Source organism: Haemaphysalis longicornis, unplaced genomic scaffold, assembly GCF_048455015.1.
Source record: "Haemaphysalis longicornis isolate Haplotype H1 unplaced genomic scaffold, Haemaphysalis longicornis Haplotype H1 scaffold_4, whole genome shotgun sequence".
NCBI lineage: Eukaryota > Metazoa > Arthropoda > Arachnida > Ixodida > Ixodidae > Haemaphysalis > Haemaphysalis longicornis.
This window is the reverse complement of record NW_027526361.1, coordinates 22,982,244-22,999,586: the sequence shown is the minus strand read 5'-3', so window position 1 is coordinate 22,999,586 and position 17,343 is coordinate 22,982,244. Positions and strand designations below refer to the sequence as shown.

At 46.3% G+C, this 17,343-nt stretch overlaps 1 protein-coding gene and 1 long non-coding RNA gene across 5 annotated transcripts in view; both read left to right on the top strand.

Annotated features, from left to right (window-relative positions):
* LOC144178374 (hemicentin-2-like) overlaps positions 1 to 17,343 on the top strand; it is an 813,819-nt gene that overhangs the window by 632,380 nt on the left and 164,096 nt on the right. The gene's annotated exons all lie outside the window — the stretch shown is intronic.
* Positions 1 to 17,343, top strand: part of LOC144178373 (uncharacterized) — a 306,850-nt gene that overhangs the window by 244,259 nt on the left and 45,248 nt on the right. Inside the window, exon 4 of one of the 4 annotated variants that reach the window (XR_013324002.1) lies at positions 14,780 to 16,907. The exons of the other annotated variants lie outside the window; for them this stretch is intronic. This is a non-coding gene — a long non-coding RNA (uncharacterized LOC144178373). Of the gene's footprint in view, positions 1 to 14,779; positions 16,908 to 17,343 lie in introns of those variants that run through there. 4 annotated transcript variants of the gene reach the window in all.

Genomic DNA, 17,343 nt, shown 5'->3' with positions numbered 1-17,343 from the left:
GTGTCTTCAGGCGTGCCAAAAAAATACTCAACGGAACCATTCGAAAAGAGCTGCAAATGCTGCCAAGAGGACTCACCGGCTCTTCATTGTTCTTGAAGCTCTGTTGCATGTTTATTACCTTTCTTGCTTAAAACTCCATCTTACCATTCTTGAAAGTCAATCGCAATAAAGTTTTCATAAGAATGCCGCACCAACTTGCCTGTTTCAACTCAGGATGAGCGAAACCCGAACTTATCCTAATATTGCTCAAATTGTCTTGTCGCTATAGATTTTCCCTAGCTTACATGTAAAACATGTCATTTAATAGTTTTGACAGCATTGCATTCAGGTCCAGTTCCAAACTTTTATTTTTTTCCCCTCAAATTCTCCTTAGGTGGATTTGGCTCATATCGAAAAAAAACCCGCCTCAAATAGCTATCAAGCCCAGGGTTAATAAGGCGGCGCTTTAGAATGTGTACGAGGGGAGAAGAGAGGTGGCGCGGGGAAGGGGGGCTATTGCCCAAAAAATTTCTGGGAGGGGGGGGGGGTGCGGGCCCCCCTGAGCCCCCCGTCTGGGTACGTCCCTGGTCGTTGACCACATCCTCGCGCATTCACAACATCCTCTTCGTTTTTGTTTGTCTGCAATATATTGTGAAGAACATTGAGAGCGAAGTAACGCACATAAAATACAAAACACGGTGACACGGAAGAAAAACCTCGCGCGAGACCACATCATCTGCAGCCAGGCGTGCGTTGCTGCTGGGAACATCATTGCTGACGCGGCATCTAACCGCAGCCACCGCTCTCACGGCATCCAAGGGATGGGAACTAGCAGCAGCGAGCGCCGCTACCACCGCCTCGACAGCAGTGTCTTGGCGCAGGATTATCAAGATAAGTACTTTATAATCATAGCGCATTTTCATTTTTATAACGCCTAAGACAATGAAAAAGGTGCGCGTACACGATGGGTGATTCACTAATCAGTTCAATGTGAAATGTCGCAATAAACCTACGGATGTTGCTACGAGGTGTTGTCCGCGTTGTCTGTCGAAAGCACCGCATCGCTTGCCTCAGACCTCTGCCTATTCGGCGCCGATAATCGCCTCATCCCCAGCCAGGGATTCGACCCGCGCAGGGGATCTAAACCTCTTCCCGTTCTATCGCTCGCTCACTTTCTCAGTTCCTCGTCTCCGGCTAGATGCGGTGCCTCGCGCAGTAGTTGCGTGCACTCTCCGGCACGTTCCCACGCCGCAACCTTTGCGTATCACGCCACCTAGCGCCTTCACCGCGTTTCCCCAGAGCATTCCTCTTGCCAGGAGCTCCGAGCCAAGGGATTGCTGCTGGCCGTAATAGCCGCCGGACAGGCCTCTTTCCATGCCACTTCGATGTGCGTCTAAAGCATCTGGAGGTGCTCTTCTCGCCAGAGGTCTACCCCGGTTGCCACGATTGCGTGGACTCTGAAGGAAGCCCTTCTGTTCCACATAAGGGCTGCCTGCTCTTATCGTGGTTACCAAGGGTAATGATAGAAATTTATTAATAATGTGAGCCCGAAGCCGTAATGTTTCGGCCTTGATGTAACAGTTGTGGATCAAATCGATAACCATGAGTGTTTAATTTTGAACGTTCTCGGAGCCCACGTTTTTTTCTTTTTGATGCAATTTATGTTCCCTCAGGCGCTGAAGATTTTTCTAGCTTAGATTGCATGACCAGCTGCTACAACTGAACGCTAAAAATTGCCCGGTTACTGGGGATATCAACTGGCCTGCAAGCAAAAGGGCTTACGACTTCATTTGATTAATTACTAAACAAATGTTTCTCTTAACTTCAGGCAAATCGCAAAAGAAAATACCGGTGGAAATTCGGGTGGATATCGGAACAGTTCGTTAATGTTGAATGCATACGACAAAACATTTGCGCCATTGTCAACCACACCAACGCAGTTCGTTTGGGAGCGTCGGTTGCTCCGGGTTGTCCGCGGCTCAAATGTTCTGACGTATGTATGGAGCCTTTCGGGCTGTTCTAATTATTTATTCTCCTCAAAGGAAAATAAGCAAACTTAATTATGTCTTCGTGGGATATTGCGAAACTGAAAAGCATTTTTTAACAGCTGGCTTGGCCCGTCAGAATCGCAGACGGTTAAGAACGTTCGCAGACGATATTTTTCATTTAAACCTGCAGCTCCAAAATCAAAAAGAAAGCGGAGCCTTATTTAACTGCTGCGGCATGTTTTTATTCTTTATATATGTACTTTGACACTTTTATCGGCAATTTTCTCGCACTATGCGTATTTTCACATTCGCTAAAACGTTACAAGCCAGGCCAATTACGAAGCAAAGCGGATATCTATACACTCCCATAATTTTTATGGTGACAGGCGGTCGCAACGTCCCCTTCTTCTTTAGTATATCTTGTAAGGAACTCAATGGCATTCTGTGACCTTCATTGGAGTAACCTATAATACTATGTTGTATTGTATGAGCGTGCATGCATATATAACGTGCGCCTAGAAGTGGTCGCAGATACTTGTGGCATGACCAAACCTCCCTAGTGCAAGGATGGCTTTGCTTTGGGTTTGTCGAGTGATGATGCACGTTGCATCGATCGGCTCCCTTTCGATTGACGGGATACTGGCCCGAGACGATCGCCCCGACTGAGAACAAATGACTCCAATCCACTGTCGGCTACTGCATTATTCAAGCGAAAGCTTTCTCAGTGGGACCGAAACCGTCTTGTCAAAAAACAAATGCATTTCCCCATAGATCGGTTGGTCGACCGAAAAGCTCTCAAGGTATCTGGACACACGGCGCGTGCGTGAAACCGGACTCCCATTGTGTCCCATCCGTTACTTGAAAATCGCGAAAAATGAGCGGTTTTAGATAAGACAATACAGGCATCGATCATGACGAAGAAGTACAATAGTATACCTTTATCTCCTAAATCACGCATCGGTGTACATTTAAATCGTTAGTAGATGCGCTTACTTAGTGTGCGAGAAATCGCCGCATGGGTTCGCTCTTTGTTTACGATTTGAGGCTTTTAAGGTTTGTCGATCGATTGGACGCACTTTCAGCGAAGGTTGAACGCACTTTTAGCTTCCGCGGTTCTCTCAGCTTTAGGAAGGGGTGGCAAATTTTTGCCTGTTATTTCTAAGGTTTTGCAAGATTTTTTTCTTCGGGTCTTGAGCACGGCTTTAATATTTGTTCGCTCCCTCACATAAGATTATAGGAAGTCACAGATATTTCCTCATAGAATGCTATGTACAGTCTCGGACAAATGAAACGCAAACACGACAATATAACCCAGAACACGCCGAATCGCACAGTACGGTTTATAAAGATTACACAATGGCGCGGGTGTGGTATACTTGGAAAGTCACATTTACGAACTTTGTTGCCGTGATGGAGGGGTTAGACAATTTGTCTTGCATTGAAAGAAATTGCGCTATTTGTGTGCTCTTGTTTATATTTCCGTTTTCCGGTTTCATTTGTTCCTGACTGTAAATATTTTGGAGTGGAACCCCTGTAGATCATGCTAAAGTATGAGAAGCATTGGTTTTTGCTTTATTTTGCTAAGGGCTTACAATAATACCAAGGGCAGCTAATGTTTTAGACAAAGCATACCCTACTCTCGAGTCAGTTGTTTTTTTCCACTGGATATGGTCAACAAAAGTAATCAAATATTTGCAGATGCTCTCGGTCTTAATGTTTGATTGTTTCTATTTTAACGAACGTTATTATAAGCATCCAGAAGAATAACATAGAAGTTTTAAAACCTCTGTAATTCCACAAAAAATATTTCAGAATTTCTAAGCTCTTCAAGACCCCTTGCGGGAAACGCTTTAAGGTCTTGCCGAAATTGCCTCAGGCGGTCACAACTTCCTTTCCCACCGTCGAGTCAAAATGACTAATCTTCTTGTGTAGCCGGGGAAAACAATTAAATTCGGTTTCTTCTAGAACGACAGCCAGAAAGAAAGATATATCTACCAAGTCCCTGAGGCGGTATTGTAGCTGGCTTAAACAAAAAACAACAAGAAAACACTTCTTCGTTTCCGAGAAAAAAAAATCGATTCTGGTTTGGACTTGAGATATCTCATAAGACAGGACACAGGTCTTTCTGGCCCTAGGACAAGAGTGAGTAGTGCCCCACATTACCGTGTGACAAACGAAGTTTGCGGGGCCGAGAAAAACGTGGGCTGCGTTGTGCCTTTTTTTTTTTCTGCTATCCAGCCCCCGCGGTACTTCCTAGCGGCTTATAGACCTATTTTTGTACTCCATCAGTTTTGATACTCGTAACTCCAGTTGTTTCAGCACTTTTGCTGGCTGTTTTTGGAAGTAAAATTAACAGAACCTTCACCTCGCAAGAAACTTGCACTCAGGTCGCCTGTACCAATACTGTAACAACGCCTCTTTCTAGGCAGACTCAGACTGCTTATAAAAGTGCACATTTAGCAGTAATACAAAAGGTACGCTAAAATCTTTTTTTTTTAACCAAGGCCTTTTCCTCGTAACAGAAGGCACTAAAGTTTAAATGCGGGATTTCAGAACTAAGACGACCGGGTTTTCCGGGGATGAGACCACTCAAGGTACAGTATTGGACAAATAAAACGCGGGCACGAAAATATGAACCAGAACACGCCAAATCGAAAACTGGTTCGTAGAGATCACCCAATGAAGCGGTTGCGGTATATTTGGAAAGTAACGTTTACAAACTTTGGTGCTGTTATGGAGTGATGCGACAAGTTGTCTTGCACGGAAAGAAGTTCCACTATTTGTTTGTTCCCTTTCACATTTGCGCATTTGTATTTCATTTGTCCATGACTGTACATGCTTGCAAGCCTGAAGGGTGGTCTGGACGTAATCCTCACGACAGAAAGCACCTATGCCGAATGATATGTAGAGTGGCCCATCTTTATTTTTTTTACTTGATGCCATAACCTAAATGTGGCGTCACCACCAGTTAAATCACGAGCTATTCAGAAATCGCTATTGAACGCAAGCAGTAGACGCGCGTTGCAAGATGGGCCGGGCTGATCTGAGTTTCGAAAGCGCGGCCGAAATGAGCGTCACAAGAAAAAGAGCAGCAAAATGCCAAGAAAGCCGCAAAAAGCAACAAAAATAAGGGCACTTGGTGGGGTAAGCCACCAAAGCATCGACCAAAGTGCGCCGGGAGAGAATGGAAACTCTCCGAAGTAGGCCGCTGCCCAATTCGATTAGCGATTCAAAGACGTGCACAGAAAAACAACGGCTATGCTCCCGAGTGCTGTGCGCAACACTGCACGTTCGAAATCGGGACTGGGACTTCGAGGCGTAGAGAAAGGGAGACGGAGAGCGAGGAGGAAGGAAATGTACAAGCCGGCCAGGGAAGCAAGAAGAAAGAACGTAATTGAAAAGAAAGGGCGGTGAACTCAAGCAGAGCGAGGGTGGTAAAGGGGAGTACAGGCGTAGGACGTCGCCTGTGCGGGAAGTTTGCCGGAAAAGGGTAAGAGGAGGAATTGCCTTGCGGTAATGGTCCAGCAGCATTGTTACTAGTGTAGGTGGCGCCACTAACCACACTGGTTTTCGATGAACGGTGACGTAAAACTAAAACGAGCAAAATAATATTGGCCAAGTATTATGCTGCGTTGCTCAGGTCTTAACGCAGAAAAATAGGTATTTTGCGTCATGTATAGTCTGATTCAATTGGTTTTTATAGATAATTGCTCCGCCTGCACGACAGGGGGGAAGAAAAAAATTCCCCTGGGTGAAAGGCGTTTTTAGATTCATGTACCGCTGGTGACTGCGACTCTAAGAAAATTTAAGTCAGTGCCCGGATTTGCTTCACGGCGTGGGAACTCGCATGTTTCGATCACAGGCAGCAAAAAAAACTGTTTTAAGCCACCCAGTGGACCAGACTACAAATAAAAGTAGCTGAGTAAATTTTGTGTCACCTCTATGTCCTGTTCTTAGTAGCACTGCTGGTAATTCAACTTCCCAGGGTGGAATGGCTCACTTTTTCTTTTTCTTTTTCACAATTTTTCTGACATGACAGTATCGAATCATCACGCGAGGAATAGCGTTCTTAAAAATCCTAGAAATCGCTCATATATATAACGTAGCCAATATATTATTCAAGCTCTCTTGCGCCTAACCCACAATGCCGCCTCCGTTTCCATCGGCAATATACCCGATCTGTTTTTGAAATAGAAAAGTGTTTTAATCTGGGTTAGAGTTTTGCGTTGAGGCAGAGAAGGGGTATGCATGTCAGATCCCAAGATTAAACGTTGAAGTCTACATTGCAGTTTTTTTTGTTGTTGTTGTGAAAATAAAATATTTCTGCTCGGGTTATATGTACTTAAGAGGCTTAAAGGCCTAGACTTCGCACACCAGTGTGCTAGGGCGGCTGTCACTCCTGAAAACCCCACACAGTGTGTAGGAATCCAACTTCTCTGTTCGAAGTGTGAGCGTGTTCGGTCGCAGTTAGTGTATCGTTCACCGCAAAAAAAAAAAAGAAAAGAAATTTACACCATCTTCCCGCGAGGGGAACCATGGGGTAGATGCGACGCATCGGGGGTTGCCGTTGCGTTTCCGTTATGTTAGCGATGTCAGCGTGTGGATTGCTGTTGTTGACTATCCTATTTACGCAGCATGTTCACCCCCGATGCGTCGCATCTACCCCATGGTTCCCCTCGCTGGAAGATGGTGTAAATTTTTAACTGAGCGCAAGCTGCGCGCTAACGCACAGCTGCACGGCGACGGGAGCGAGCGCCGCCGAGCGCAAGCTGCGCGCTGACCGCGCTGACGCACAGATGGCGCTGCGGTGAGAGCGGCGGAGTGCGCAGCTGCCGCGGCGAGGAGAATGGGGGAGGGATGCGGACTACGCCGCGACAACGTGGGACAAGGCGAGTTAAAGAGATGCGTCGCACCTAAAAAAACTAGAAAACGGCGTTGCCGAGAAGGTTTGGTTGACATGTAGCGAAGTATAAATCTGTGCAGGGCAGGCATCAATAATATTCGTGCTAAGAACCACAATAAGTTCAAACGCAAGCTTCTCCGAAGCGTTCCCTAGTGCCGCTTTTGTTGGCTGATAACTACCGCTTTCTTGCGTTCCCAAAAAGTTACGGGGCACTTAATTAAGATGTCGAAACGCATGAGCACCACCTTGCGCAAGTTTTCAGAGCATTCGACTGTGTGGGTATCGGGAAGTAACTGCCAATGGAAACTGGCGAATCGGCTGTGAGCCTCTGAGCCGCTGTCACGTCAATTCTCCTGAGTGTTCTGTGATTCATTGATTAAGAGGTTTTGACGCCCCGACAATACACAAGCGATGAGGCGCGCCGTAGTGGAGGGCTCCGGATGAATGTTGATCACCTGAGCACCTTCACCTTGCGCTAAAATCTCGATCACACGGGCGCTTTCGCTTTTCGCCTCCATCGCAAAAAGTGGCCGCCGCGGCCTGTAATCGTACCCGCGTCCTTGGGCTCAGCAGCACAACGCCTTAGCCACTGAGCCATGGCGGCGGGTAGTATTCTGTCATAATTCTGGGTTGTAATGTTGACGTCGCAGCCAAACTGGCATTCGGGAGGTGAGCTTCTCGCGTCAGCATTTATTGTCACTTGCCAATTCTATTGTGTGGGTATGCGGTAACTGTAGATGGATGTGTTGACGTCACGGCCAAATTGAAACTGGTAAATTGGCCGACAGCTTCTGACGGCGTCTATTTTTGTCACTGGCCAATCCCCCCTTATGGGTATGTTGTTAGCCGGTCACAGGCAATGATAATTTTGATGAGGGCTTCAGCCTACAGGCAGCCAAAGAGAATTATTTATGAAATGCTGTCCGTGCTTTCTGGCGGCGTGGATGTGGAGACCCCACTGATGCTTACGCCTCAATAACCGTATCCGAAAAAGCACTGGCCGCCTGAAAATTACCTAACATCAGAAAAAAATTGTAATTTCCTCGCTTTCATTTCATTAAGGTGTAAAAATATGTAAGGAATCGAAATAAACGCCGACAAAAAGAGGACTTGCTCATCGCGTGATAGTTCCGGAAATTAATCGCTCTAGAAGGGCTGCCAGCGACTAGAATTAATTTTGGCTGGTTCCGAGCACATGCATTACCAAGAAATTCGCCAGCATTTTTACTTTGGTCATATATTTTAAAACTATTCTCTACAATCAGACGTATCCCAAACACAGCGTTTATATTACTGCAATTGCAACAAACTTTTATTTCTGCCGTCTCAATAAACACGACGTTTTGGGGACTGCGGCTCCGGCTTCAACTTCGATTATAGCTGCGGGCGCAAACAGGCTAAGTATCCTCTACTCAGGCACTACTCTTTTTTCTCTTGTTCGTCTCTCCATTTTCACTGTCATTTCTTTTTCCTCTTGTCTCGTGCATCTACGGACCTAGGGCTATTTACTGAGACGCATCGTTTCTTCCGGAGATTCATATATAAAAAATAGACCACTGATGAGAGAAGAAGGAAAAAAACTGAGCTCAAAGCGAACATTCCCTTTGTGCCCTGCGCTGAACTGTTGTCCCCTTGATGGCCTAAAACCAGGTCAGCCGTCCTGTCGCCGTCTATCGCAACCGAAAGAAGCTCCAACAACAATCCCACTGGCGACCAGTAACTAAGAGAAGTAAAAAGCGCAGACACACACGAGCGGAGAAACGGCAGGATATGGAGCTCTGTCCCGCTGCACCCACATACGCCATCAAAGATCGCGACGGCGGACAGAAAGGAATGCCCTTCGCCAACACCGAGCATTAGACGTGGCATGTTCCTTCACTCAGCGGTCCTGGAAAGAAAACGATCATCAGGGCCTTTTTATAGGTAACACAATCTTTCATACGTGTACCGATGACAGCGAGCCACTCCCATTCAATGGGAGCCTCGGCAAGCTTTGTTCGGGCAGTTCTCTTTTCAGTTACCAACTATTGATAGGTTTCGCGTTGGAGCGGGTAACGAAAAGGGGTTCCATTTCCCCAAGGTGCACCGGACCTGGAATGACCTTTGCCTAGCGATAGATCAAACTGAGCGCAATCATCCGTCTCGGAATATCACTTTGTTCGTCACAGAACTCTACATGTGAAACTAATGAGGGGTCACGACTGCATGCCTTAGTGATATTTTATACATTGCAATGCCATCCTTAGCATAAATTTAAGAAACCCTGAAGGGATGTGTATGTCTTGAGGACTGTTAGCTCTACGCTTGTTAAAATGCTCCTTTTTGATCGGTAGCTGCTCAAACATCGATTCTTAGAGCCGAACAAGGATAGCTTTCTGTGCCCTTATAAGTACGTTCTGTGCCTTTATAACTTCTACTAAAATAACAGGAAGGAAGAAGGAAGAAGAAAGGACGAAAAGGCCGGGAGGCTAACCAGGTGTAGAGCCCTGTTTGCTACCCTGCACTAGGAGAGTGGTTTTCAGAAGATAAAAGAGAGGGCGGGAGAAGAGGAAGAGATACGAGTGGGAAGGCACGCACTCAAGTCCCGTTTTGTTCACTATAGTTGTTCATGCAAGTTCGTTTCGCTCAGGAAACGTAAAAGGGCTTTCGTCGCCTTGTGTGACGCCGATGGTAAAGGCTGATGACTTAGGAGAGTCTACTGTAAATGGCCGATTGTCCAATCAGCTGAGCGCGGTAGCAAGCATGATTCCTCCGACGAGTATTCGGGGCTACGAGTCCCAAAAATTCATTAGTGGGAGCCGTTCTTGTTTTTCCCATGATAACTCAAGAAATTTTAATGTCTGTCAAACAAGTTTTATAGTCAAAAGGCCTTGCTTTATGTTTGAATCAAATTGGGGCCTAGCACCACAAGATTCTCGGCATCGCTTTTGTAGCCTAGGTTTTGTGCGCCTTTCATTGGCGTCACTTCTTTTTCATCAGTTTTTTCAGGGCCGAGTTCTAAACCTCATCTCAGCTCACGGGACCACACCATTGGAAATGACACTTACGCGAATATAGTGCGCATGAATAAAAATAATATATATAGAGAAACAACCTTCCCGACTACAGAAAGACAGCCTGCCCGACTTCTAGCGCGGCTTTCATGGATTATACGTCCCGGCATTGCGCCGTGGGCAGATTGTACACTTAACTTAAGTACATCCTTAAGGCAGCAGGGTAAGCTTTGAATGAAAAATGTGCATTTATTGGTTCGTATGGTTAACATTCATGGCCATCCCGCCCTGCGAACATGGGTGCCCAGCGGAGCTCTAAACGCCTCTTTAAGAAAACTTGTAAAGACGTAATTGCATCCATCACTGTCGTTCAGGAACGGCCGTTACAATTTTTTGTTGTCTCTATGATATCACTGATCAGCACACTCCACTCAGCTGCATTTATGGATAACGCCAAATCGATGCACGTCAGCTGGGCAGTCGGTGGGGGTGAATCGATGCGGAATCGCAAGTCATATCTAACCTAACCTAACCGAAGTCTTTAACCCGAAAGGTGTAAAGCACACCCTTTTCGCTCCCGACTCATCCGCATTCAAATCACCGACAACAACCACTGGGGCAGTGTAATCGCAACTAACCCACGATCGAGAACATTCCAAGGACACCTAAGCTCTTCTTGAGGCTTCTGAATACGAAATCAGTAGTGTCCGACCAAACGCCTGAAACGCTTCGCTTCCACCCCGCAGTTCTCAAAGGGCTTCGTCCTGCTGTCGCTTGACACGATTTCCTTTGCGATGCGCTTTCGCTCTTACGCTTTCTAATAGCTCCGCTCTCTCTCCTACGCGTTGCACCGCTGCTCTCATTCTGCCGACATCTATTAGGAGAGCTTACGGCGATGGTGGATTTTGCTGCCTCTTTGTTTGAACACTTGGCTTAGTTCTCCCGTCACCTGTTTTCATATCCACCACCGTGTAGTCTGGGCGCGTGCGCACGCACACACACGGGCTGTCTCGTTCCGTGGGCTCGGCTGGGAAGATATGTGTGACGGGTACTTTTAGCCGCCTAGATCTACCCACGGCCGACTGGTGGACATTTAGTGTACAAAAAAAAATGAAAGAGACAACCTGTCGCTGACTGCGTGCTTGGGGCGCGCAGCGTCACTCTGGTCAGGCCATGGCCGCTGGCGCCGGCGCACCTTACAGGAGCTTCGGGCGCCTGATCTGGTCGTCTCCCCGTTTAGACGTTTTCTACTTACCGGTACGTCTCCATTCGCTGTTTGATAGGCCTCTTGGACGTAAGTTGAGGTGGGTACATCTGGTGGCGCATACTTTCACACAACCGCCTATCATAGTTATTGAATATAAGGGCTGCAATTACCGGTGGCCTTAAGGCCATGTAAATGGGAAGTGGATTTACTGTACGTAGACGGGTGCGGAATGGGGTTGAAAATATCACTAATGCTCATTCCCTAGAACATACTACATCTAGTTTATCATTAGACGTTCTTCATAAGCGTGCAAAACCTCGTTGTTTGCTATGTTGGCTTCATTTGGCAAGCCGTGTTTCCTTTGCATTGAAAAACGGCATCGCTATGGACAACGAAGTTGTCTGATTCATGCTTACACAGAAAAATAAGATTTGAAAGGCTCCCGGAAACACTTGTATTTCTGGTCATACCGTTAAACGCACTGCTTTTTGCACGAAGCAAATTTACGGGCCACCAAAGCGCATCGCTTATTACGCAGTTGAACCAAAATAGGCTTCGCAATCTTTGACAAACCAAGAAAGATGCACTCCACATTGAGAATTTTTTGTTCGTAATTTTAATCATTAAGATGTACGTCTGGGGCTTCTCAAGCTTCGAAGCGTAAAAATAGGTCACTCAAACTACAAAAAACAGGTAGCCGTTCCAATTTCTGGCAAAACAAGCTTTTATGCACTTCAGGTACACGGCGGCATTGAGCGCCGTTGCGAGGAAAAAAAAAAGAAAGACATATATACCCTTTGGCATTACCTTTTTTTCACATCAATCAATAAGCAGCATCGCCGACGGCACGACTCAATGACATCCTCGAAATATAGGTGGCGCTGTAGGGCGCTTTCTGGTTCAGTGCATTGTATCTCTATCTCATCTAGCAACTCACCGTGTTTTCTCTTCAGAGCTCATGCCGGGGCCGCCGTCGCTCCTGCGTGCGCGAAGAACTCACCGCCGATGTGCGTGACGTGCTCACTCACCACCGACGAGGCAAACAGAGAAACTTGGAGCTCCACTCTTTTCTACGGGCGGGGAAAGCGAAGGAGACCGCCGAGGCAGGAGCGAGCCGGGCGAGCGACCAGCGGTCGTGACTACTTCCCGTAGAGTACCTGAGGATAATACATGACCTCTCCTTCGGGAAATGCGGTTCGCCCAGCCGCGCACAGAAACGCAAACAAATAACAGCTAGCGGGAGGAGGCAAAAAATATCGTCGAACGTGGGCGCAGATCGTTGGCGGAGAAGAACGAACAGAACAGACACAACGTGAAAAAAGGTGCTTTTTTTTTTTCCTTCGGCGATGGAAGTGGAAACCAAGATAGCGCCGTGAAATAGTTCAAGGAGACCTGAGAAGAGAAGGAATGGAAGAAGAGGCATTTCCGCCGCTCCGTTCCTTGTATTGGGATACATCGCGAGACGGAAAAGAGAGGGAAAAAAAAGATGAAAGATTGAGACGAACATGAGCGGGAGAGGACGACAATGGCGCACTGGAGGAATCGTTCCTGCAGCGCGGCGGGGTCATAACAGCGAGCTAAACGAGGCTGCACATTATGCGTGACTATGAATCTGTCCTCGCGGATCTCTGCGCGTTTGAAGAAGCGCCTCTTCTCCACCCCGGCGGGAGATTGCTCTCTTCCAACATTGCGCCTGAGCAGATTTCCTTCGCGTCGACCGGGCGGTGGTTCATTGCACTTCGGGGAGCACCCGGAAGAAAAAAAGGGAGAAATACCGGCGAAGAAAGGAGAAGATCCCAAGGAAACTTCGAAAATATGCTTCCCGGCTTCTTCCCCTTTCTCTCGTTCTTTCTCCTCTCCTGTTTCTCTTTCTAGTACGGCGAACAAGCGTCACCGAGGTCCCTTTGGCTCCGGGAAATGGTTTCTTTGCCAAAGTGGATTGGTGGAATAAAAAGCGGAAAAAAGTTTAGTCTAAGAAGAAAACGAGAATGAAACAGCCGCTCTCCGAAGCAATAACACATTTGTCTGAATGCCCGAGAACCAGCTCTCTGGAGCATCAAAAGACTGTTTACTCTTCAAAGGCGACTGCGTATTGCCAAAAAATAGAAGAGGGGCAAGTGGCTCGTCGTGTAATTTGTGCTCTCTCTCTCTTTGCTTTTTTATAGTGCTGTCGTAGCCTCTTTTGTCTCATTCTCGGCTTTCTCGAGTAAATTTAATCGTTATTCTCGGCTTTCACACGCTGGCCAACGCAGCCTTCGCGGTCCAGTTACCAACGACGGATATCGACAATTTGATTTCAAAAATGGCCCCGCGACTTCTGGGCTTTGAACTTTTCACTCGCTCTAAGGTTGCGGTTCAAAGAAGCGAAAGACGAGACGAACCCGATGCTTGTATGTCTTTTTCAATCATTACTGGGGCTGAAGAAGAGCGGAATGTCTATGGCGAGGCGTATCCATACAAGCGTGACCTATTGTTTTAGTTAAAGCTTCAAATTTCATTGATTTTCTATGGCATGAAGGTGTCAGTGTGGAAAATTTCGACAAGGGTCTGTTTCAGTGAATCTACATGTTATTGATTTCGAAACAAGTCAATGAACTTTCCTACCGACAGTAACGAATGATGTACCTTAAATTAACACATCACATCTTCATAGCTTAGAACACACGCTTTAGAAGCAATGTTCTAAAATTGCACAGGTGATTCTCGACAAAGTTTTGTGTACCGCAGATTTTTAGTGTTAAAGCCGAGGAGTCCATCTCCTTTGCGTATTCTTCGCCTTCTGACAAATACTATAAGAGGCTCATAACGCACTTTTCTTTCAGCTCACAGCGCATGGAGGAAAAGAGCTGAACTTCAAACTACGTAAAACCTGATAAATTACCCGATTCTTCCTAAAATCAGTTTGCTGTAGCAAAACATACCACTTCAGATTGGGTTCAGGATCGTGTGGATTTATTTTTCTCTGGTTACACTCCGCTTCAGTTAAAGCAAGGAGTATAATGGTTGACTCGACTTGAGTAAACTTCTTGTTAAGCCCAATCCGACTCCGTGTCCAGCGTCGGACCAGATGGGCAGTTCTTATTCCAGGAGTCTCCGTCTGTGGCCGGGCGGCCTGGCGGGCCCGCTTCACTAGGTCAAGCTGAAAGCCAGGTTCCGAGCTTGGCGTCTGTGTTTCCCTGCGAAAGGGGAGAACGGGGATTGGGAGTTAAGTCGGCATGTGGGAGCACCTCGGCGCTGCAAGAAATTCCCCTCAACACTCGGTGCTATAACACCTTGTGCTACAAGACATTCCGCACAAGGCCAGGTGTTCACCGCCCCGGCGCAAACTGACTTCGCAAAAACTCAACACTTCTTGGCAATGCAGAGCTCCTACAAAAACACCATTTTACGGAAAGCGCCGGTAGCCTCGGCGGCACCCTAGAATTTCATACTAATATATACTAGAGGGAAATGTGGCGCTGCAATGGCGGGCCGTCGTGGGCGCCGCCATTGCAGCTGGAAATGTCCCTCGCCTACTTGGCTTGGCTGGCCACTTCTTTTTTATCACGAAGCCAAAATCGACAAAAAAGGGTAACAATTTTTTTTCTTGTTCAGCTTGCATGAAGCTTCTAAATAATCACTGACGACTAAATCTTTTTGGGGATTCAATTTTATTATAACAAAACAGATTTGAATAATATTTTACTGTAATAATTTTTTTTTTTTGCAGACAGAGGCAAAATTTCAGCCTGTCCAATATTCCTGCCAAGGACAAGTGGAACGTGCCTCCCCGGTACCGGTACATGACGGAACGCTCGCTGAAGGGCAGTTTTCCTAGACAGTGGCGCCGGATTTCCCTCTGGTGTATATTAGTATGAAACTCTAAGGCTGGCCCCTCCTGCGGCGCCTATGATCCCGCACTTAATCAGAAATGGAGCCGAACTCGAAATGGGGTGAAATGGGTACAAGGCACATAATCGCAGCGTGATTAAACAGGGGGAGATGTCCAAACATGATGCTAAAGCTAACCGCTGCTATGGCAGTTGGGCTCTGCTTGCGATCCAAACAAAGCGAGAAGAATGTAAAAATTCCTCCCTTTCTATCTCGCTTCGCTCACAGTTCTGTCTCTCAGGACTCACAGCCATCTAATTTAAGAATAAAGTTTACTCATTTATTAAACGAATAAAGAGGTTGGCTTAAATGTTTACTTTTACGAAGGCTTCACAGCGGTTGTTTTAGTGAGTTTCAGCTTATAGCAACGAAATACTCGGAGGACTAGCTTTAATTCCAGGTGCATGCTGGAACTAATGACAAATTTCCGGTCCGGATGAACCCTCCACAGTCTAATCTACTAAAAGGCCAGAAAAATACAGTTACTTTTAACAAACGAGGAAGAGAACAGATGAGTTCGGTTCTTTGGATACATTTCCACATGAAAAAAACATTCGCGCCAATTTTAATAACCCTCTCCAATAATCAGGCGAGATAACATTGAAATTGATAAAAGAGCGGCGACTCACCTGACATTTTTTTCGCCCTATACCGGTCCCGTCAGCGGGAGTAGTTTCGAAATTAGCCGCCGCTGACGAAAGCTACAGCCAATAGACGTAAAAAGCTGTACGAATGTAGTAGTTTGTATCTCTGGTTCCGTTAAATCTCACCGCTTGAACGCTATCCTGGAGAATCATTCCAATTACTCAGTTTCTGTATCACACCGATGACGTCCCTTGTGAAATCATTCCGCAGAAAATTTGAATGTTTGCTAATACAGTCGAGCCTTGTTATGACGAAGTGGTATAGTGACAGTAATTTAGTTCGCTATATGCAATATTCTTTGTAACAGTAGAGTTAAAAATCGGCTCAGACCAATCGGAAATCTGGCTCCCGCAAAATTCCTTGATACAAAAAGAAATTATTATAAGTGTCATGTACCGCGCTCCGGCAAGGCCCAACTCAAGTACTGCGCTCCGTAAAGCCGTAAGCGGACAAGTACCGCCACCTGGTGGGGCCTACTTCAAACAGTCGCTCACGTGACGTAGATTGCGCGGGCCGAGAGCAGCAGTTCGCGCCAAGGCATGGACGACGCCGGACACGTCCCGGCTAGTTCTCAATAAACGACCTTCTTTGTGTTATAGCAGTGCGTTACGAGTCTTGTAACAATAAGATTCGAACCTACCAGAAAAAGGTAACCGTTACCTTTCTCCTTGTTGCATTTCAAGCTCAATGATCCGGAACATGAAACGCGAAATTACGACAGAACAAAGTTCATTTAACGAAAGGGGCCTGCGTTCTTATTTTTTTGGTGACGACTGTGATCTTCGCCTGGTGGCTCTTCACAAAACTGGGAAGGATGAAGTTTTCCAAAGTGTCCGCGAACAAAAGGGCCTTTATACTTCTGCAGTTTTGTAAGACGGGGTTCTTTTTCCAAGTAGCTTCTCAGCCTATTGGTAAAATATTTCTTCCTTATATCCGATATTGCGCGCGGCTCTCATGATTTCAGTTTTGTTATATAAGTCTAATTGTCATTGTAATAAAGCGTAACCAACCAAAGTTCGTATTTGTTCGCTATATGCCGTTAATTCGCTATATCAGTGTTCGTTAAAACGAGGTTCAACTGTACTTGGGATATGTTTTCGGGCGACAACAATGTCGTTCGTGGCCGATATAGAATTTAACGCGACACAGAAGGCTAGACCTTTAAAATAAAACAGGGACGTATGCCGTCTTTATGATACGATAAATGCCAGCTTTCAGTATTACGGACGAACACGCGTGACACTCAGGCTGACTCTGTCCAGATAAAACTGTACAAAAGGTATGTAATTGCATTTGGCTGAAATGCTACGCAATCATTTTTTCACTCCTGCTTGGGCTTAATTCTGGCCCGTACTACTGTCTAAATAAATAAAATAAATATCCCGGTACACGTTTGCCTTTATTTTAGCGAGATAAACAGGCGTATACAAGTTGTTGTCTTTACAGAACTAAATTCGATAGGCTGAAAGGAGCACGCGGAGGTTTGAACCTCACAATGCTCTGCAACAAACTTGCCACCTTTTCTTTTTAAGTATTTTTGTTTTACTTTTATGTAATCTCCGCCTCGAGGCCGCCTCCGGCTTATTTATTTCTCCCTCAAAAGAATAGACACGAGCGAACAACAGCCCGGGGGTTCGGTGGAAGACCGAAGCGAAGAAGCTAAGCCAGGGAAGTGAGCCAGGATAAATGCTCTGTCAAGGGGCGAGGTATCAGTGACTCGAGCCTCGTCTCAGGTAGGCCCGCTCCATCCGGACGAAG